The 22,609-nt window shown below is 41.3% G+C and overlaps 1 long non-coding RNA gene across 2 annotated transcripts in view; it reads left to right on the top strand.

Moving 5' to 3' along the window:
* The first annotated feature begins 9,526 nt into the window (after positions 1-9,526).
* Positions 9,527-22,609, top strand: part of LOC130598818 (uncharacterized) — a 70,547-nt gene continuing 57,464 nt past the window's right edge. Inside the window, exon 1 of one of the 2 annotated variants that reach the window (XR_008972091.1) lies at positions 9,527-9,607. This is a non-coding gene — a long non-coding RNA (uncharacterized LOC130598818). Of the gene's footprint in view, positions 9,608-12,749; positions 13,615-22,609 lie in introns of those variants that run through there. The other variant, XR_008972086.1, reaches the window with a different exon arrangement.

The following is a 22,609-nucleotide window of genomic DNA, read 5'->3' as shown; positions in this document are numbered from 1 at the left end:
GAGATTGGCTCTGAAACAAAGAAAAAAAGACCTCAGGGGAACAGTTATGGTAAATAATGTATGTTCCCAAACTTTGAGGCCTCCCAAAATCTGTACTTGAAAGACTCTAATGGCTTCAGTGCTGGGTAAATAATATGTGTACCAAGCTATGTATGACATGCATACCAAAATGCAAATGTAACCAGGTAAACAGAATGCCTTTTTTGAATGCCTAAATATGGTAGGAGAACATCAGAGAGGGAGAAGCTCTAGACATGTTTTATAACTTTCCATGTAAGAGTATTTTTTCAGAGAAACAATTTTATTAAACGAAACAAGAATCTTACTGACATAAAAAGTATGTTTAAAAGTAACAAATCACCAGAAAGCAAGGAAATACAAAATTAAGGGATAAGTCTGTCCTAAGTCCTCCCACTGCAGGCCAAGCACAGCAAGACCCATCCGCTTGCTGCCTTGAGAAAAAAAGGCTTAAATAAGCATTTGGACTTCAGAACTGATTCTGGTCTTGCAGCGCTGTATACTGGGCATTAGCCCACTGAATTGCAAGGTGTACCAGCCCATGACAGTGGGTAAGAATCAAAGTCCGTCAGGTTTACATTTTGTCATTCTGGCTTCTGTACTGTCAGATGTGACTCATTGACTACCTCATATGTGCATGTGTGTGTATGCACAGGGGCAAAGGGAATCTGGAAGCAAAGGTGGTTCTTTCAGAGTCCTGTTGGTCTTCAGCTTATCCTTTCTGATGACAATGTCCTGCGTTGGAGAAGTATGGCGTTGACAAATGAAATGGTTAAAAAGCACTGTTTTTGACTTCCATGCAGGTGTTTATACAGCACATGCTTTTATGATAGTATATTTTTTCTGCTGAAACTAGGAATTCACTACATTGGCCTTGCAGACTTGTTTACACAGCTATATACGGTATGCATGTGTCTACACCGGCTTCAGTTGGTATAGCTCCTTTGGTGAAGTCTTGTAAAACGTACAGGTGTGGATAGGCTGCATTCCTCTCTTGTGTTTTTCCTTCTTGTTTTTTTTTTCCTCCTTCCCCCCAAAAAGCCACTTGATCAGGTATCAGACATACTGAAAATCTGGCAAGACTACAGGAAAGTGGCTAGACTTGGAGTGTTTGTGTACTTAAAGAAAGAATCTTGCACATTTTCAACTTTCAGTCAGATATTTTTTTATAAGAGCAGTTGGAGGTCTGAGCCAGCCCTCAAAGCGGAAATCAAAAACTCCCAGAGAAACATTCCCGAGGAATGTGAATCTGATCCAACAACCATACGCAATGCACATACAGTACTGTCAGTCTTATAGGAAGTCTTGCCATATATGGACAGCTGGACCCTGAGCTGTTTATCATCACGATAGGCTTGTAGCTGGCTTCAGACATTTCTGGCTTGCCTCACGTTTGGTATGCCTATTAGTTCCTTTCCCAAAATGCTCACCAGGATATTTCTTAAAAATTGTAATAAATATATCTCAAAATCCCGAGAGGTCCAGTTAAAGTTATGTTAGCAGGCATTTACTTAAAATGCAGATTCCAAGCAAGACTTAACTCTGCTAGCTCAGAAATAGACACACAATAAAGAGATTTATTCATCGTTAATGTGGTTGCCTGGTATTTGTCTTTCTTAGAAGTCATTTGGTAAGTTATTCTATATATCTGTAGGCATAGAAAGTGCTGTGAAGTAGACTACTCGCTAGACTTTTACTCATCCCTTTTTGGAGGGATGCGTGAGCTCATGAATCAACAAAGGCAAAGTGAGAACTACTTTTTCCAGGAGCTGTCAAGCAAGTTATCCAAGTTGTGCCATTTGTATTGCTTTGTTAGAGTGAGGCACGTGGTGCAAGCCTTCTGCTTTGGAGCCGTGACAGTTCACGTCAGCTAATCTTACCAATGAAAGGCATTAGCTCTTCTCCAAAAGGAACCAGGATATGAAGGCTGGGCAATGCAGAGAATGGCAGAGAGCCTATGGAAATGTTTGCTGCTGAACTGGTGGACCTAGTCCAAGTTCCTTGTGATACTGGATCAGATTCTCTGCTAGTGTCATTTGGGCAGATTCACTGAATGCACTGTTGGCCATCAAAATACTTGGACTTGAGAAGTCCGAGTCTATTGAGCTAAAGCTACTTAGTGCATGCTTTGGCAAAGCCATCAGATGTGATTCCCTTTAGCAGATCTTGTTGTTTTCCATGATAGTCATTATTTAAGAACTTACGTTCTTTATGTTCTGACATGTAACATTTTGTACTTCTAGAGTCATTGAGAATGCTGATTGAAGCTCTTGGCTTCATCCTTAAAAAGTAATTGGAGTTTTTATGAATGTGTGTGGTCTTAAAGCAGCAAAGTGATTACTGGAAGTAGAATAATCTAAATGAGTATTCAAAGCACATATATAACTGTTGGTATGAGAGATTATATGTAGCATGAAGCCAGGGATCCTTTACCTATCGAGCCTCAGGTTCTTTTATTCTGAAGAATTTGACACAGGTCTTCTCAGCCCTGCAGAGGGAGCAGCATTCACTACATCTGTGCAGAGGTTGGCTGTGTCCTAGGTTTTTGTGGGAAAGCACAGAGCCCCTCCACAGCTTGCAAAGGTGACTAAGGAGGGAAGAGACTTTCAGTTATTGCCTCAGATTTAACTGAGGTTCGTAACCTCTTGCAGTAGTAAATCAACTACTGCAGGAATGCAGTGAGTCACTAAGTGCTTCTTTAACAATTGTTCTGTAAGCGGTTAACAATTCATAAAAAGTAAGTGTCACTGGCTGGAGAGGAAACTTGACCAGGGACTTGATTCAGAACATCCACCAGAAGTCCTTTGAGGTCTGTCTCTTGAGGAACCACGTGGGAAACAGCTGGAGGAGCACTTCCTCCCACTCTGTCAGGGCATTTGTGAGCAGGAATAAATTAGATCTGCTTATTCTAAAATGCATGTGATTTTATTTTCAGTTTTCAACCTGCTGCTCTCAGAGCTGTCAGTATAAATTTTGAGGGTTTGTGGGTTATTTTACCCCAAGCTGAGAGACACTGATGTTTAATTAAGCCTTCACCTAATAAATACAGTTTGCTCTGTCTTAAACTGTGGGATCTCTTAATTTATGTTGTAGCTGCTCTGGGAGAAGTAGAGGCCTGTAGAGAATCCTGTGGGATACATATCTATATTGTCCAGTAAGCTAGGATGGATATTTGTATATTTGGAGATGATGAATAGAGTGTTTTCTTTGGGCAGACAGACATCCCTGTTTGTATAATTTTCCCCATTGCTGATGGAACCTGAGTTCACTGACCTTGGGATAGTGTAGCATGGGCTTTTCTTTTACACAGGCCTTCCTGAAAAAGTGGAGGAGTTGCATTGTTGTATAGCTCTATAACACCTCTGGAGGACTTGATAAGCGCGCTTCATGAGCTGACCTACAAAGGAATGTGATGTCCTTAACATAATAACATCAGATTTTAGAGGTTGCTTGATTTTCAAGAAAATGGTTCCCCATGGTTCAGCTGCCAGCTTGGCTGGCTCTTTTTTTCAGCAAGTGTTGCATGGTATGTGACCTGTGTAAATACATCTGTACAAGTGACGCAGACAGGGAAACTAGGTTGTGACCTACAACAGCCAAAGTGGCTTCCTTATTGACCTGTGGATGTGTGTGAAATTTAGCAACTACAAGACCAGGTCTGAAAGCCATCTTACAATGCTAATCTCTGGTGCGTGTGGGAAATTCTCTGTCAGACTACTTTTCACATGGAGCTGAGAAAAACAGATGTTCCAAGAAATGTGCATTGTTTGAGAAGTGAGGATATTTCTAAGATGCTTTGATTTCCTGCAGGAACTAGTCGAGGAAATGTAGTGTTTTTAAAGGGCAATGGTCCCAGGCCTAGAGTATACAACCATGCTGGTACAAATGTAGTAGTGATGCCTGGCTTTAAAGTGAAAAGCATGAAGTTGTAAAAGTGGTTGGACTCATACTAACAGCAAGAGTTTCTGAGCATATTACTCCATTTATAACCATTTTATTATAGGGGTTTAAATAGAAATCAGGGTTAGGTTTTCACTGTGTTTGTTTTGACCATTTTGGACAATGGGGTCTTTATGAAGATTGAGTCTGTGAAGTTATTTGTGGTGCATTTCTTGTGAGGAAGTTACCTGTGATGAATCCTGTGGAAAAGTCTAACCTTAATAGCATGGTAGATCTGTATGATTATTTAAGATTCAATTATGACATGGGATGAAAAGACAGTCCATCAATAGCCTTTTTTCATTACCTAAGATTTGAAAGGTATTTGAGAATCCTAAAACTGTCCTAACCAGTGTTCACCCTGTGAGTTAGGAAGTTTGTAATATTCAGGTGAGTGTTAAAAGCATATATAAATTGGCAACATCTTTTCCTTTCTCCTTGTGTCATTCCCAAGATACAGAGGGTTGAATTTCAAATTCCCTGGGCTTTCTTATTTTACCATCTTAAATTTTTTCTTTCAGCTTTCTTATTTTTCCATCTTAAATTGAATGAAACCTTGCTAAGGCCTTCATATATCATTTTTTTCCCCCTTCATAAATGCCTTGCGAGGAGTGACAGAGTACATGTCTTGGGAAGCGTGCTTTGCATTTCTTTTTTGCCATCAAGCTGCCACAGGGGGGAGTAGAAGTTTGGAAAGGACTGTGCTGCCCAAGAAGCCACCGAGGCGAGTGTTGTATTCCATGTGCGTACCCTGGCCAGTCTTTTACGGGGAGAAGAGCAGGCGCAAAGAAGAGTGGATGTGCTAGGAATGAACGTGTTGGTTGGGAGAAGGAGCTGGAGGTTTTCTGCATCTGGGGCAAGCCGAATGGTTCACAGCACGCAAAACCACGCTGTTTTTCTTATTCATTCCAACCAGCGTTACTGTCCAGATGTAAGGGGAATGTGACTGAATTGTTTTCCTGCCTCAGGAGGGAAGATGACATGTGGGAGTTGTACAGTACTTGCAAAATCCCTGTTGCTCTGACGAAAGGCTTTTCCCACGTTAGGTCTATTGCTAAGGAAGAAAAAATGCTAGGCAGAGGCAAGGCGGCTTTGCAAGGCAGAGGACACATCGAGGAAAGTTTTAACAACTTGATAGAAAAGGTTTGTTCTTGTGGGACTGTTAGTGATGGAGAATCTGCTCTATCTGCTTGATGCATGAATAGCTGGACCCTGTGGGTCCTGCGCAGCAAGGGTGGGGAAGGGGATGCGTTCCTCATGCCTTAGCCCCAGCTGTGAGAATACTCTCTCCTCTTGTGTCTGCCCACAGTTGCTTTTGCAGCACATGGTCTGCGGTAGCAGCACGGCTGTCAGCAACTGTCCTGCCCTGCCAGTGGGCCTGGTGCCCATTTTCCTCCTTATTTGAGGAGGAAAGATGGGGACAGAAATGGGGATGTGGGTGTGAGAGCGGAAGGAGTGGGCTAGGATTTTGGGGTAGTGCAGCACAAGAGGGTGGAAGGGGGCTTATCTCTCCTCTCAGCTTCCCACCCACGTGCTGGATTTGAGCGTGTGCCCTGTGTCAACCAACCATGGTGCTTAGTGAGAAAGGGTAAACAGGGCTGAAGAGAGCAGCTCACACGTGTTTGTGTGGGAAGAGCTTAGGAGAGAATACAGAAGGAAATGGAGGAAATGGTGTGTGAGGAGAGCGGTGAAAATGAACCAGCCAAGGATGAGGTGGGCTTGGCAGCATCCTTCGCACCACCTTCACAGCATTTTACCACCAATAAACAGTGTTCATCTGTTTAACCACGGGCAAACTCATTCGCCAGAAGAAGAAAAGACGTGTCTGCAGGGAAGTCTGGGTACTGCTGTTGGGAGCACCTTCAGATGCCAGTCTCCATTTTTCCTTGCCCTGCTGTACTCAGGAACAGGCTGCTTTTGGAGTCTGTGTTGCAGATTTTTATCATTGGACAACCTGGTCAACAATTTTTGGGAAAGAATGAAGTAATTTTCAGGAGCTACTTAATGATCAGGAAAGCAAATGATCCAAAATGAGCCAAAAGGAGTGAATCAGGCACATTTTCATTTATAAAATCCTCCTGATCTCAGTGTACAGATCTGTAACAAGACAGTGAAGCAAGGAAAAAGGAAGAATTAAAGGAGAAATGCAAAAATCATATTTATGTTTCTGTAACCTATCATGAGAAATTACAATGTTGTGTATTACTTATTAAATGTGTTATTTTAGAATGCAGAGGAAAATATGGCAAGCAGGTCATTGCTTTTGATTATAATGGCAAACATAGGATGGGAAGGAAAACAATACTTTGGGTGAATTTTTTCTGGGTTTTTTGTACATCTGTTATTCCTGGACTGTTGAACAGTCATCAAAAGTAATCTGGGAGAAATCCACGTTCTTTGTGTATAGTATATTGATAAATTCAGTGGCTGTTCCACAACCTTGTGCCTAACATACACAAAAGAAGAAAATTAATGGTCCAGTTTCCAAATAAGACATAAGGAATTTGGTTTTGCTTTCAGGAGGTAATGTATTGAGGTTTGAATGAAACTATGGTGAGTATATTAGAAGTCTCAAGGAATGCAAGGCTGTTTTTTTTCAACAATAAACATCCAAGATAACAAGAATATTTATACATTTGGCAAAATTGTGCCTAAACCTCATGTTTCTTGTTTATTCTTAGGGCTGGTTGTTACAAATTAATGGAGTTAACCAGAGATAAAAATAAACTGAAAAATAGAAAATGAAATAAATTCAGAGCAGCATCAAAATATCCCTTAGTTCAGTGATGCAGGAGTTATAGAAGGTATTAAAGTCAGAAACATACTGAAACTTGTACCACAGTTTGTTGCACTCACCTGGACTCTTGCAGGAATAAAAAGCTGGAGAGCACTGAACTGGGTCAGTGTCACAGTGTCACATAAATCACTTTTAAAGATACCTACACTTTTGTTCCACTCTTTCTAAAGCACTTTCAGCTTGGTTTGTCAGTGCTTCTTCCTAGAACATTTGCTGAGGAAATTGGCAACAAAGTATGATTGATTGTGTGAAAGAAGAGAATCAAAAGGTAGGCAGCTAACAATATAAAAACCCAGAGTGTGATTAGAGCAAAGCATTGTGTCAAGATACTAATTTTGGACATGGTGTATGTTTTGGAATATTTGAAGAATCAATACCTGTACAAAGACAAAGCCAAGAGTCAAACAAGCATTAAGTGGTTTATAATTCCAAACCTTTTCTATGGTTTTTCTGGTTTCATCACTGTATCTTTTCAGGGGAAAAAAAAAAAAGCCAAAAAAGATTTTGATGTTTGAGGGTTTAAGGCATCCAACACTTTGACTAGATGTGTTTTTCTATTTCTGCTCTTCATTGTGGTTTAGGATGAATGGGCAGCATGGTTACTGTTGAATCATTCTTTTAGCTGAAAATGTATAAATGCGTGTTTCTGGTGCTAGAGGTCACAGATTTTTTCCTGCAGAGGCTTCATTTTACATTGTGTCCACAGCAGATTTGTAATACTCTTTTGACATATTAAAAAGGTTATTTTATTGTGATATAATTCCATGAAGAAAACCACATATGCTGTATTTCAAGCCAAATTTGTTGATGAATGGATGAGGTGTCTAATTTTTGTTTCTCGAAGGCTATCAGAGCAGATCTTGGCAAAGTTATGTTTTTATTCAAAATTCCTTCATTTCTCCTGCTTTTCCAGCAGACCAACACAGAGCAGTACATTATCATCACTTAGTAAAAAAACCCTGTTAATACACACACACACACACACACAAAAAGCCAAGGTAACAAGAACTTGTGTCCCACACATATTTACCAAGAAAGCCAAGCAGGAACGTAGTTGCAGGACTTAAAGTACATTTGGTAGTCCTAGACTAAGTGAACCAATGCATTAGGTGTTTGGGGGGAGCTAAGATGAGAATAACAGGGAAGTTGGAAAGAAAAAACCTCCAAAGGTTAAGACAGTAGAGTGCCAATAATTTATGTGACATGGAGCCACAGTATTGATGCCAGGAGACTTCTGGTGAAGAAAGACCCAAGGTCTGTGATCCTCTTGGCTAATGACTGTTCTTGCTTGGAAGGAAGTTTTGAATTGGCAAGTAAGTGTAGGAGCTGAGATAATTGTTAGATATAATACAATACCCAGCTATACATAGCTTCAGCAGATGGACCATAGGACAGTGGTGGCATTCTGCCTGACCAGCTGTAGCATGTCATCACCAGAGCACGGGGTAAAACTTTCTTCCCTGCCCACCTTTGCCCTTTGGAAAGCATTCACTTACTTTTGCATCACTTGTGTATCAAATCCCAGTTAATTTTGGAAGCTTTCTCCTTTTCCTGACCATTATTTTCTCATTCCTGAAGCAGTCTGATTCTCAGTGCCTTTTCAGCACCTTTCCTTGTTTCTGCTTGGGTCTTAGGTGAATTGCCTCCTCAAACAGAGGTAAAGCTAGCAGTTGTTTCTTACTGCCTGTAGCTTGGGTTCCCATGAGCATCCTTTTCTGTCTTCAGAGCAGTGCTCCCTCTTCCTTGATCTGCTTCTGAGTATGAGCTGATAGTTAAGACTACCTTTGGTAACCTAGGTGAGAAGTTTTTATGGGACAGGATATAGGTGAATATGAGAGGCTTTTTGGTAGGCCATCGAGGGGTCTTCTAGATTTATCCAGCCTGTACCACACATTGGATGTTGTTGTTAAAGCATCTCTGCTTTCCAAGCTGGAAAGGTCACTGTGTTTCTTTAGAATATTTCTGGAGATGTTTCTGTGGTTTATCAGATCTAAAAATAAACTATGATCAACACACTTAAAAATTATGACAGGATTATTTTTTTTTTTCCCCAAGAGTATATAAACCAGTCAGATATTTGTTTTCCTCTCAGGGAACCAGGCAGAACTACAGACAGGCTACAAAAATCCCCTTCAGATCCCCATTCAGATCTCCATCTCTCTATTTTTGATTGTGTGTTTAAAGTTGGGGCCTCTGCCTGCTCATCTGCTCAATGCAGTTTATATAGCTTATCATTTTCTCAGCTGAGAAAAAAAGTCACCAGGAACATTTGTAGTCTTTTCTCCTTAAATTTCTCTGTCAACTGGGAAGCTTTAATTGGAGTTTGTTTTCATTAGGAAGAGGCGTCCTGATGAAACAGATCTTGTGCATCAGTTGCATGAATTTTCTGCAAAACAAAGCTTAGAAAAACCTTGGCATTATTTTGTTTTTAAACATGTCAGTGTTCTGGCTTGGTTTTGGAAGGGAGAAACACTGGGGGAGTTTAATTTTAAATTCTTTTTGTGTCAATGACCTACTGGTCTTGCTTGGCCTGAAAAATGATTTGAGTGAGATTTTATAATGTCTGCCACTGTAAGTGGGGCTGGAGAGACGTTTAGAAACCCAGTGTTCTTCAAGGAGCAGGAAATCCATTTTCTGGCCCACATCAAAGAATACTTAAAAAGTATTCTATGATTCATTTAGAGTTATTAAAGCTTATTGTGTAAAAGCAAATTTAATAATGCACTTTTACTGTTTTCTGTCCTGTAATTGTTTCTAAAACAAATCTCGTTGTTGTGAATGTCTGCAATACAGAGCCTTGGATTGGGTAGTTCAAAGGGTCAGTGTTGGATAACAGGTCAGTGAGCCCATCAGGTAAAGGTGACTTCTCTGGAGACCTACAGCCATCATTCTGCATCTTCTGTGATTTTACTTGAGTCCTGTGCTTGAGTACACATTATGGTTGGGAGTGTTGGCTAAAGCTTCACTACTTGTAGAGAATCAGCAGTTGCATGTTGTACTTTTTCAAAGCTGGGTTTGCAAGGGAGGTTCCTGAGACACAGAGCAGGAGGGTTTGAGTCTAGTGAGAGCTTCTTTGGAGACCTGGGGGTACTAAACCATTCTCTCATGGCACTCACACACAAAGGCGTTACTTCTCACAGCTGCTTCATGACCATTTTGTGTTTATCAGGTTTCATCTAAGTGCCCGTGCAGAAAGGATCTAACACTGATCTAACACTTTCCAGAGTAGCTGTAGTTCGGTTTCTGCCATAACCCTTCAAGCATCTCCCAGAAGGGTGATGTTCCAGGGATGCTTTCAGAGCACCCAATTGTGGGCTGCATTTGCTGGTGCAGGTTATTCCTTCAGAGGTTTTCCTGCTTTTCGTAGCAAAAAGCAGTAGCATTAAGCACTTGTCAGTGTTACCAGCAGTTGCTCTTTCAGACTCACTGCTTTCTAGAATGGCTTGGGGAGGAGCTGATGTGGGGGCCTTATTAACCTGATCTATCACCTCCCAAGTGCACAGGTTAGAAAAGTCGTCTTTGCATTTAAGAAAAGAAGAAGCAGCAGCATGACCTTTCTTTCTGTGCACGGATTATATCCCATTTTATTTTAAACTCCATCTTCGTCAGTGAGTCTTATCTAACACTGGAAAAAAACAGAGTATGTTGTTTCTCACCAAGATTGAGCCTGCATTTAGCTTTATTTGAAGTGGCGCAATAAAATATGGGAATAGGCTTCAGCTTCCATGTTTTAATTCTTCTTTCTTAGTCCCTGTTTTCATTTTCAAAACTATTTGGATACGAGAAGACTTTTTTTTTTTTTCTCTTTCCACTTCTGATTTGTTTGTTGGAGCACTGCCTGCTCACCCTATTTGGATGTCAAGAGACTCTCTGTTTTTCCATTTCTGGAATAGTCATTCACGACTCAGTGTTTCTTGTGCAAACCGGCAGAATTTACAGTGTGTTTATTGGTCTCTCACCAAAAGCAGTTTCTTTCTTGTAATATTTTGTTTCAAGGTTTATCTCAGATGCCATTATATAGATTTTGTTCACAAAATAGTTCTAAGTTTAAGCGACTGTGTCCCTAAAGGGTCTAAGTAATTAGATAATTAAAATGTACGGGATTTATCTAACCTATTGAACTAGCAAAATTAAGACATAATTGATGGGGTAATGCATTTTTAATAGTGCAAAGGGTATCAATTGTGCAGAGTGTTGCAGGAATGCACAATAAAACAGTCACTGTGTTGAAGAGACCACGCTCATGTTCTGTTTTTTGCCAGTTGTGCTTCACATATTAAGGGCATCTTTGTGTAAAAGAGCTTGTAAAATCTGGTAAAATAGGGGAGAACCAATAACCCAGAATGGGTGTTTCCTGAGAGTGCAGGTTAGGTGGTTTGAGTTTAGGGGTGTTGCAGTTGAAAGGATAGTGGAGGTTAAGTGCAAGACGACAGTAGCCAGAGCATGGAGACCGGAAAAGGGCTGAGCATTATGAAGAAGGAGGAGTGAGGAAGAAGAGGTGTGTGGCATAAACTGGAGCAGAAATGGTAAGAGAAGAAAACACTGAAGGGAAGATAAACAAACTGCAAAGCAGAAAAACATATAGACGTATGACTGAAAGAGCAGCCTGTGGTAGATTTTGTACCAGGGCCCATTGCTGTTCTGCCCAGTGCCTAATTAGCTTCATACAGGGAAATAATAATGAACTTCACAATTGTCTCCTTTCATTTTTACAACTATGGAAGTTGAAGTGTGAAAGGAAGCTGTAGAAGCAAATAGAGATCTGGGGTGTGCTACATGTACGGGAGCGTTGCCTGGGCCACTGAACAGTGCAGTGACGCAGGAGCTATGGATGGGAACCAGTATTGTTACTCCATGAAATGAAGTATCTGTCAAATCAGACTTACCCTATGACTGCTGTTCTCATTTTACTTCTTCTCTGGCTTCCATTAAAGTGTACATCTTTAAGGTAGGCAGTTTTGGGGGGGCTGGCTCAAAAAGGAAAACTCCCATCTGTCTTTTGGTTTGAGTGGTACCCTTCAAGCCTAATGAACTGGTTCATTAAGTTAGTATAATAATCATGTTTTAGACATAGCCTAGTTTTAAGCCGAGGCATGAAATAATTCTTTGCTGAAAATCAAGAATGTTTGGGAATCTTTCTTTTCTTTCTGTGGTCCTTGCTGGGTTTTGTCCAGGATGTCCTTGGAAGTGTGAGCTCCAGATATATCATGAGACAACCTCTGTTTTGTGCCAGCTGCATGTTTCAGAAGAAAACACTGGAGGAGATGGTTGAATGTGCATGCAGACTTCTGGATGCTCATCAGCATTAATTCCAAACTTCCTTTTTGGATGCTGATTGCTGATCAGCGCTGTAAAGCAGCACAAACAAGACAGACAGCTTTAACCACTAAAAATGCTCCCTCTTCTGCTCTCACAGTCTCTGTAGACCAGAATTTTGTAAACAGCCAGATGCAGTTTTGCTTCCAGAGATATCACAATCCAGATTTTGGTCCAACTAGCTATTTCAGGCCAACTCAGACTCTACTGAAAGATGGATTTATAAGGAAAATGTTGTCAGATCCTGGTCTTTTGTAACACTGGTGGGAGCCACGATAATAATAATGATTTCCTTTAACAGTCTTCCATCAAATGTTCAAAGCAGTAGCTTTTCCTTTGGTACAAACATCAAAAATGTGGACAATTTTGTTTCCTAAGCTTGGACAACATCTGTGTTTCCACCATTTCTATGGGAATGGAGTACACCCCCAATTTTATTTAAAACCACCTTTTTGGCTAAAGTGTGTGGTATGGAAGCACTTTCATTCTGCCTCATGTATCTTGTTCTAGGAAGTTGGAGTCTGCCTGTTTCATTCCTCCAGGACTTTTTTACTGTGAAGAGTGTAGATGAGAACAGTGTTTTTCCTCTCAGAATTCCTTCAAGTTGTTTGCCTAACCTAGACACCTTAAGTGTATCTAAGTAGTTAAATGATTCTCATTGATAGTAATGTTTTACTGATATTTAAGTTGCTTGTTGGCCCAAACCAGAATCAATTTGAGAGATGACTGTAGTGAGCTCTGACATCTGGAAAAAGTTAAACTGTAGCCTGGCTGCAGTTTAGTTCTTTACCTTCTGGGACAAGCCTCTTGCTTTGATCTGGGTTGGAAATCTCTAAATCAATTCTGGATGTGCATGTGGAAAGAAGGATATAAGAGAAAACGGAGGAGGATCTCACTGTTTCCATTGCATTTTTCTGAACTCTGCCCAGTTGGAAGGAAAGCACCTATCTAATGTCAGTATAAAGACTGAGAAGGCTTGTCAGTGCACAGTAGAAGTTACATCTTAAAATGTGTACCCATATCCTGTAGGCAGGCAATTTGTTCATAAAATGGCTGACAGGAAAACTGAGGAGAGATTTGTGCTGGCTTATGGTATCCCACACACAGCAAGAAAGTGCTTTCCAAAGAAGGAACTAGCTTTTCTCTGAGCAAGAGAAGGGTAAATGTTACGCTCCTGTCTGTTTTGCTTTAGAGATTGTAAAAAGGATTGGCCTTCCTTGCATGCCTCTCATCAGGAATGGAAATAGGCAGGCTGTCTGAGGGAGTGGTCTTATGTACATGGAAACTGTTTTACGCAAGAAGAGGAGGCTGGTCCAGCAAAAGGTGTGGTTTTATTTACATCCATGCTCTTCCCTCATGATTGGAGGGTGTTTGGAAGGTGTGGTCTCATTTACATCCCGCCTAGGCTGCCTTTGGCTCATCTAGTTTCAACCCTTGTCTGTGGCTGGAAAAGGAGGGAATTGCTGCAAGCAGAATAAAAACTACTGTGTGAAAAAACGTGACTGATTTCTGCCCCTGTTTCTTCAGTGTATGCATTGCTGCTGGTACGTATCTGAAAAGGGAGGCCACATTCCTGGGGAAGGGGTTTTGGGTCTATGTAGGTATGTGCAAGTATGTTTCTGTGTGTATATATTTGTAATGCCAAGGAGAACATACCAGGTTTTGTACTGCCTTGGGTGTTGGAGGGTCAGAAAAGCAAGTCCTTATTCATTGCAAATGCTTCCCTTTCTATTTATTTATTTATTTATTTATTTAGCACTGTTGCAAAGGTGCTGTCGACAGCTGTAGAAGAAGGCCTTGTCTTTTGTGTGTGTGTGATATTTCATATAGTCCCTTGCATCAAAGTGAAGCCAATGTAAACATGGTAACAGCATTTTACACAGTCTCTGAACCAGAATAGGAGATTAATCACAGAATATGCAGGGCAGTCAAGAACTGGCTATGCTACATGCAGTTGCCATGCAATGGTCTGTCCCTTCCTCAACATATATATAACATACATTCAACTGTAGGGGCTACTGTACATTATGGTTGGAAGGCAGTTCAGCTGCCACTGGCCTCTGTGTTAACTCTGGGATGCAGGTACATTTTTAGCAGAAAGTGGACTAGGGGTACTCCTTGCATGTGAATTAGGAAACATCTACGAAGCCTTCACACTGCGGTTGGCTTGTTTGGATTGAATTTACTGTGATTACTCTAGTCCTTCCTTATTTTCTTCTTCCAGCCATGGTTGATCAGGCACCAATCTTGGTGAATTCCAGGTAATAAGAACGGCAGAAGGCAGAAGAGGTAGTTTGCTGATTTATTTTCTCCCTTTTTTTTCTAAATAGGAAATTAAAGCATCTTGGATCTGCAACAGCTTGACAATTGGTCCAGGCGCATGTACATGAGCATCCATATTATTTTCACTGAGAACAGAGCTATCATGTTGCTTTGGTTGAGGGTGGAAAGTGGACAGAGTCCCTTCAATGTGAAGCTCTGATTTGTGGCTGTGTCCAGAAGCTCTGAACGCCGAAGGAGCTGCCACCAACATGCTGGGACTGGTTGGGACTGGCTGGGACTGGCTGTCCCTGCCATGGCTGGAAGGACAACTTGGCTGCAACACGCTGTTGCTCAGTGCAAGAGCAAGATGTTTCCAAGAAGATAGCCTTGTGGGATGTGCAGGTCGCAATCCATTTCTCTAATTCTCACTGCTGCCTCTGATTATACTCCTGTAACTCATGGTAAAAATCTAGGTATGACAACCTAAAGATGCTAGCATTTTAAAGTTAGTCAGAACTCGTTTTTCAACTTTAGATACCACTAAATGCCTTCACAGACATCTGGCAATGAGACATTTCTCCTTTGCCCACAAAAACTTGGTGAACCTGGAAGTGCAGCTATCTATCACACTCTGGTGCAGGACATGAAAGTTAATCAAATATCTCCCTTCTTTTCTGTAGCCAAGGCAAGCTGAAGTGCACAAAAATAATTGCATGCCGGTCCACCACAGGAGGAAAAGTGTCTGGCACTGTGTCCCTGGATTGCAGAAAGGAAGGAGAGCCAGAAAGTTTGTTGTCAGGATTCCTTGCACGTACTCTGGGACTGCAGCTGAAGTTTTTAAGTTACACACACATACTTCTGAAGACAGGTACTTCAGATGATGTAGCCCAAGTGAGTGATATATGCTAAGGATCCCAATGTAAATTTACCTTTCTACACCTGAGGAGCTGACCGGTCTAAACTGCCATCGCAGGAGCTGTGTAAGTTACCCTGGACTCTGTGCTATGCTGTTTGGCTTCTCTAGAGCAAAACTAGGCTGTTTAAATGAGGCTTATGAATTTCTACACTGCCCTGCATTCATGGCTGAGACTGCACTAAGAGGCATATGCCTCGTTTTTAAAATTGGTATAGGTTCCAAAACACAAGGGTGCTTTTTGAAATTTTCTGGTTTCCTGATCTTCCTCTCCTACTTGAACTTTCTTCCTCAGGCTTAGCTTCCCTCCCTCATCCCCAGCATTGCGCCTGAGCAAACACTCTGGTTACACCTACGTGGGCAAATGAAGGTGTCTGTCTCCAATGGCAGCTCTCTGGTGAAAACTTTGAGCAGCTGTTCCCTATGTCCTGAAGGATGTGACAGCCCTTTGCTGGTAGGGCTACACTAAAATAGATTGTTTCTCCTGTCAGAGGAGAAGACGGCAAGCTAATAACTTAAGGAAAAGACATCTAAGAGAGATAAGAGTGTAAGAAACATTGCTGCAGTTCTATATTTGGAGTCAGCTACGTATTTGTGTGGTAACCCAAATGATGGGTGGACTGCACTTTCCCATTACTGTAATTACATTTCCTTTCATAGCTAGGGCTGGGGATGCATCCAGACATTGCAGAACACATCAGTAGATTTAGTGTGGCTTACTCAGTCTCCATTTATCAAACTATGTCTCAATTATGTTACATTTAGGAAACAGAATAATTTTCTGGTTATAGCACACGGAATTTGTGGCATTCTAATCCTAGTCATCCTGCTGTATGACCTTGAAGAAGTCATTTTACTTCTCTTTGATGGTAAAAAATTAACTCACCCCATGGATGGATTTTAATACCATGCCAAGTTCTAAAAAAACCTGAAGCTAATTTTAGCCTTCTAAATCTCTATTTAGGGGCTAAATGGGGTCACTTGTTTTCCACAACCCTGAGCACCCAGTAACTGTCTCCCACCAAGGCCAACTAGAGATTTTGGGTGTCCAGCAGTCTGAAACATGAAGCAAAAGGAGAGTGAAAGCAGCCTTTTGTGTGCACATGAAGAGGAGCTCACTGATGTGGTGTGGTGAGACAGGGACAGCTGTCTGTCTTTCCTGGGTGGTTGTCACAGTGGTGTGGAGATGTGGCTCAGATTAATCTCACTAATTTTACTCTCTAAAAGTGGAATGTCTGCCTCAGGCTGGTTATTCGAAATCTCTTTAGTGGACCTCTTGGTTCAGTGGATCTGGAGCCGCTCTCAGTGGGGACAGATGATCAGGCCTGGATGTGTCATCCTGCCCATCTATCCAGATGTGATCTGAGTTATCTTATCTTCTGTCAATGCTCAGTTTTGTCCACAGAGTAAAGTGCTTCATAAACGCTTAAATGTCATCCTTGGGCTTTGATGACTGCAAAGTCAGCAGGTGACTTACAGCACAATAGGTAAGTCCAAGGGTGTATCTGAGCTGCTCATAGCTGCAGAGAATGGTGAAACCCCATTGCAGTCCTGAGGAGTTTGGTTGTGAAAGCTATAAACAAGTGAAAGCATGAAGAAGTAGTTGAGTCTTGTAGGGAAAAAGAAATATAAACTTGACTGTAGTAATTGAAAACCTATTCCATATTGATTGGGTGGTTTGTTTCCACTGGAAAGCTTTGTTCTTTTGGGCACTGTTTGAGGAGGAAGATTAATTTTCCCACGGGAGAAATAAGCTTTGAATAAGTCAGCTAAAATGGATTGTTCTTATGTGCACCGTGCATCTATAGGAGAAACAGAAGACATTTACATGCTCCCTGAGGAGGAACCATGACAAGCAGACAATTAACCAATTCCCCTGGATCCCCAGATTTAAAGAACCACGTAATGGCTTAATTGAGTTGAGTGGCTGAGAGTGCGGCACTGCGCTGAGATTCGTGCTGTGAAGTGCGCGATTCCCAGAGGCATCCATCAGGTTTTAAAGAATTGACTTTCCATGCTAATTGACCCAGATGTGCTTGATTTTACCTCACAATCTCCACTTCATTCAATTACTGTTAAAGAGAAGGGAATGAGAAAAAAGGGGTCCATTTGTCTCATGTACTATATTAAAAGGAAGCTTTCCTAAAGCAACATTCTGTAGTGCTGAACAAATTGTTCAGCTTGAACTGGAGCAGCATTTATTCCACTTCTTTTCATTTATTTCCCGAATGACCGAGCATGTATTTTGTAAGGACTAGAGACTATTCCTTAAGCCACTCTGCTTGGCAAAGGAAGCATAGGCTTCGTCACCAGAAGAATGAGGGCAGTACAGATGGCTGGACGGTGTCTGGCCTGTCTGACGAGGCAGGGCTGAGCAGCACAGCATGAGGGCTGTGCACTCTCATGCCTTGGTGGAGTGCTGGCCCACCCGAATGATCAATAAATGAAGCAAAAATCACAGTTTAACTATTTTTATCTTCAAGAAGGCAAGGAGCCAAGTTTGAGGAATAGGGTTTGCAATGTGAATTAGCAGCTGAACTCTTCCATGTACCAGGCTGGTAGGCACCTCATTTTGGCAAGCTATGGTCAACTTTTATGTGTGTGCAAACATCCCTGGAGCACACAGAGCAATTAGTGTAGGATTGAGGTTCCCAGTGCATTCTATGGGTGTGCAGAACCAGGGGTTTTGTTGCTTGTCAGTTCACAAGCCTTAATTCATTTACAAATCAAGTATCTTTGTGTGGTGGGGACTGAATCCACCTCTCTAACTGCATTCCTGGAATGCCATGGGAGGCTTTCTTTGGTAAGGAAGCTGCTGTCTACCTGGTTAATGATTTCAGGCTTACTTCAAATAGCACCGGCAAGAGGCATGTCGAGGAGCTTCTGTATATTTATATTTAAACAAGATGTGTACCACTGAAATTAGTGGAGTTCATCTGAGTTTGCATAGTTCTGCATGGGGAGCAGAATTCAGCTCCTGATGCATGTGATAAGCTGTATGTTGTACGAACCAGTCAAGTTATGGAGCTCTGTTGAAGGTGCTCAAGGAGTTGACTTCTTCGTTAAGAGTTGTATGCCATATATGGTCAGTGTGGGACTTTTTTTGCTGCTGTTTCCTTTTTTCCCTTAGGAAGGCTGTCCTCCAAACTGCTGAATCATACTGCAACCATAGACCCAGAGATTTTTCAGAATTTGAATCATAGTTGAGTTCTCTGGATATCAAGCTGTGAAGCCACACGTGGGCTCAGCAGTTTGGCAACCACCAAGTGCAGCTTTGGCAGTGAATATTCATAGTCCAGATGTTGGCAGGTTCAGCCACAGCATACAGCGTGTTAGAACAGAGCAACAACATTACTGAAAATTGCTGTTTACTCTTCTTAACTGAAATACCATGGTTTGTACTGTTCTTGATGATTTAGCCTGGGTATTAAGAACCAGACTACTTGAAATCTGTATCCCATCCTGGAAGAAAGTCTCATGTAACAATCCCACATCCAGTGAGAAACCTTTTTTTGGAGATTTTGCTTTTGCATTCTTCCTGCCAAGGTCTCCTGTGTGCTGTCCCAGTTAGGCTGACTTCTGAAGTCAGTTATAGACACATTCAGGATTAACAAAAACATCGTGACCCTGTGAAACCAGAAATAAGAAAGTCAGGGTGGTATCTGAGATATGTGATATGATCATGTCACAAAAGGAAGAAGGACTTGAGGATTTAAGGACAGGGAGAAGAGGTGTTGCAAGAGAAAGGGCTTCCTAGAGTCCATACCATGGAAAAGAGAGCAGTTCTGTTGTCTTGGCATGGAAGAAGACTTGGAAATGAGAAGAGCGGCAGAAAAATATGAAGGATCCAAGACAATTTTTTTTTTTTTTTCTTTTTTTTGCCTTGTTTTGTATTTCAGCAGCTATGCTAAAGCTGAGTTCTCACAGGGGAACATTAACTGACCAAAGCAGCACAGGCCCTTGAAACAGAACAAAATGGCTGGAGGGAGAAAAAGACACAGGCAAAGAATATAATTAGAGGGTTCAATGACAGCAAATTGAACTGGCCAAAGAACCTGGACATTTTACAGTATATTTTTTCCAAGGAATAGATATGTACAGTATTTAAATAGAAAGTATTATGGTTTTGCACTGATACTTGAATGCTCACTTACTGGGAAGAGTAGAAAAGGTCTGAATAGGGCTTTCGATGAACTCTGTATTATAAGATGTGAGAGCTAAAAAGGAGGAACTGCAAGAATTTGTACCAATGAAAGTGTTGTCTCACAGATTCATAAAGGTTCTTTAGTCTTCAGATGAGAGAAAACTACCTCAAATAAGACGTGTAAGTTCAAGTCAGAAAACTCAGTGGGTTTAACTGTCAAAATTATCAAAGCAGCCTTTGTGATGTGTATTAATTATTATTTCTGTCCTGTCCAGGAATCTAGCAAAGACCGAATGAAATCTCTGATGATCAGCTCAGTAGTTAAGTTGTTTATTATTGTAGTTTTATTTTTGACAGAAGAAGGTCGGATCAGAGATTGGCTGGTATCCTAAGTGAGAGCATAAAGCACATACAGGAAAATAGGGGGATCAGGGCCAGTCAACATGGGCTTATGAAGGGCAGGTCCTGCTTGAACAACCAGATCTCCTTCTATGATAAAGGGACCCTCCTGGCTGATGAGGGAAAAGCTGTGGACAATGTTTATTTGGACTTAAGTAAAGCATTGTAACACTACAGGACTGGGGAAGAATACCTGGAAAGCTGCTTGGTGGAAAAGGACCTGGGGGTGCAGATTGGTGGAACTGAACATGAGCCAGCTTGTGCCCAGGCAGCCAAGAAGGCCAACAGCATCCTGGCCTCTGTCAGAAATAACAGCCAGCAGGACTAGGGCAGTGATTGTTCCCCTGTACTCAGCACTATTAAAGCTGCACCTCAAATACCACGTTCAGTTCTGGGCCCCTCACTACAAGGACACTGATGTGCTGGAACGGGTCCAGAAGATGGCAGCAAAGCTGGTGAAGGGTCTGGAGCACAAGTCTAACGAGGACCAGCTGAGGGAAATGGGGTTGTTTCCTCTGGGGAAGAGAAGGTTCAGAGGGGATCTTACTGCTCTCTACAACTACCTGAAAGGAGGATGGAGTGAGTTGGGGGTTGGTCTCTTTTTCCAAGTAACAAGCAATAGGACAAGAGGTAATGGCTTCAGGCAGTGACAGGGGAGGCTTGGATTGGATATTAGAAAAAAATTCTTCACCAAAAGGGTGTTCAGGCATTGGAACAGACTGCCCAGGGAAGCGGTGGAATCACCATCCCTGGAAGTGTTCAAAAACCATGTAGATGGGGCCCTCAGTGACATGGTCTAGTGGTGGTCTTGGCTGTCCTGGGGTAATGATTGGACTTGATGATCTTAAAGGTCTTTTCCAAACTAGTTGATTCTATGATTCTATGTTGACAGATTATGTTAATACTGTAAAATGCAGCTATTTTGGTTTTGCACAGTCAAAAATAATGCTCCCAGGAAGAAGTCACAGAAAGTATGTGGCAATTTTATGCAAATGAAATATATCCTATGAGTTTTTATAACAAAATTGAAGAAAAAAACCAAGCTTTTAAAAGCGGAGGATTTTGTTTCTTGGGAACCAGAACAACTGTAACGAAAGCAGGTACTCACATGGCATACTGGATTTACCACTTAAAACATCCAAAAAGCAATGCAACAAAAGGCTTGCTGTGTTCCTGTAATTATGAGATACACATTAAATGCTTTTAAAATGTTTACATTAGTTAAAGACTTGCTCATCCTGGGTGCAAAGAAATCTGTGTGCTAGTTCATCCCTGCCTAGCTTCAGGGCTATTAAATGTCTTAGATACTGTTGATCCTATTCTACATTTTAGTTCCACAGCATAATATTCTCATACTAGAGGAAATTGACATCTTGACTAAAATGTTTCATAGTATGCAATTCCAGCAGATTTATGTGTGTACTTAAAGACAGATGCCATCACCTTTTATCATGTGAGAAGGGGAAGTGCTAACTGTCATCATACCCTGTGACATTTTATAGCAGGCAGGAAAAACAATGGTATTATTGAAATGTGGAGTTCAGAAACAGTAGGAGCTGGTTACATCGTGTGTGTTAAAATTTTAAGTTTTCACACATCTCCAGTGGAATCCCCAGAAATACCCTCACTTTCCTTCAGCACAGTGCCTGAAGGTGTTACACCAGGTACAACACAGGATTTAGCAAGAACCTTTATTCTCTAAGTAATAATTGCCAAGTACTAGCCAGATACCTCAATTTAAGTACCTTTTGAGAGAAAAAGCAAATCCCAGAATAATTTCTAAACTTAACCACAAATTCCAAACCCCACAGTATATTTGGAAGAAAACCAGGCATAGCTAAGGGATGGAGAACTACACAGAAGCCGTGAAATGACACCCCTCTCTCCCTGAATTAACAACCAAATTGACAAATTGCCTTTGGTGCCTCAAGGCAAGAAACATACGGTGTCTACTGAAAATGCTTAGCTACAGAGTGGAATTGAAATGCCACAGTGTTTTTCATCCTGGCAAGGAGGAGAGCTAGTACAGAGCTGAGAGGGGATAAAGAGAACTCTTCAGTTCATTCCGTAATACATGAAGAAGGGAACATTTCTTAGCAAATATGTCATGTTAGTGATTGTTATATTTACCTACATATTGAAATGACATAGTGGTTTTCTCACTGCTAGGGTACAGTACAGAACAAATATTCACCTATTTATCTAGGGGCAATTGGGTCTTTGTTTTGTTTTTGCTTTATAAGAACAAAATGTAATTGGTTTGGGTGCTTTCTGAAACCCCCAATTTAACTGATTTCTCCCTTCCATTACGAGGATGGTAAGAGGTATAATTTTTTTAACACTTGAACCTGAGAGAACCTTTGATGTCCCAACCCCTCACAATCACCCAGTGAGATCTTACCAAGGCTCTGGGTTTCTTTTCCTTGGTGCTTGGACTTACTAGGAGTCTTTGAATAACAGCAGCTCTTCAAGAATGGGATATAGATAAAGAAATCCAGGATTGACAAGTTTGCATTCAGTGAGATCAGAGTCAGTGCAAGACTGAGTGGAAAAACAATGGCTAGGAAAATAAGGAGAGAAACAAGGAATGTTAAAAGAGCTGTGCAAGACAGACATTCGCTTTTCTAATCCACTGAGAATGATGAGTGTATTTCCTGGATCCGTGTTCCCCCACCCACGTAGCCAGAAAATAAACTTCACGGATTAATTTCTAGGAGCATGGAATGGTTTCCAAAGAACATTTTTAGCTGGGAAATAGATTCTCTTTTTCAAAGTACACATTCTCTCTGTCTTAGACTTAAAGAACTTGTCTGGCAAGCAG

Source organism: Pezoporus wallicus, unplaced genomic scaffold (assembly GCF_028554395.1).
Source record: "Pezoporus wallicus isolate ANWC-B61680 ecotype Strahan unplaced genomic scaffold, APGP_CSIRO_Pwel_v1 contig_3817, whole genome shotgun sequence".
Taxonomy (NCBI): Eukaryota; Metazoa; Chordata; class Aves; order Psittaciformes; family Psittacidae; genus Pezoporus; species Pezoporus wallicus.
This window is presented reverse-complemented; position numbering and strand designations above follow the sequence as displayed.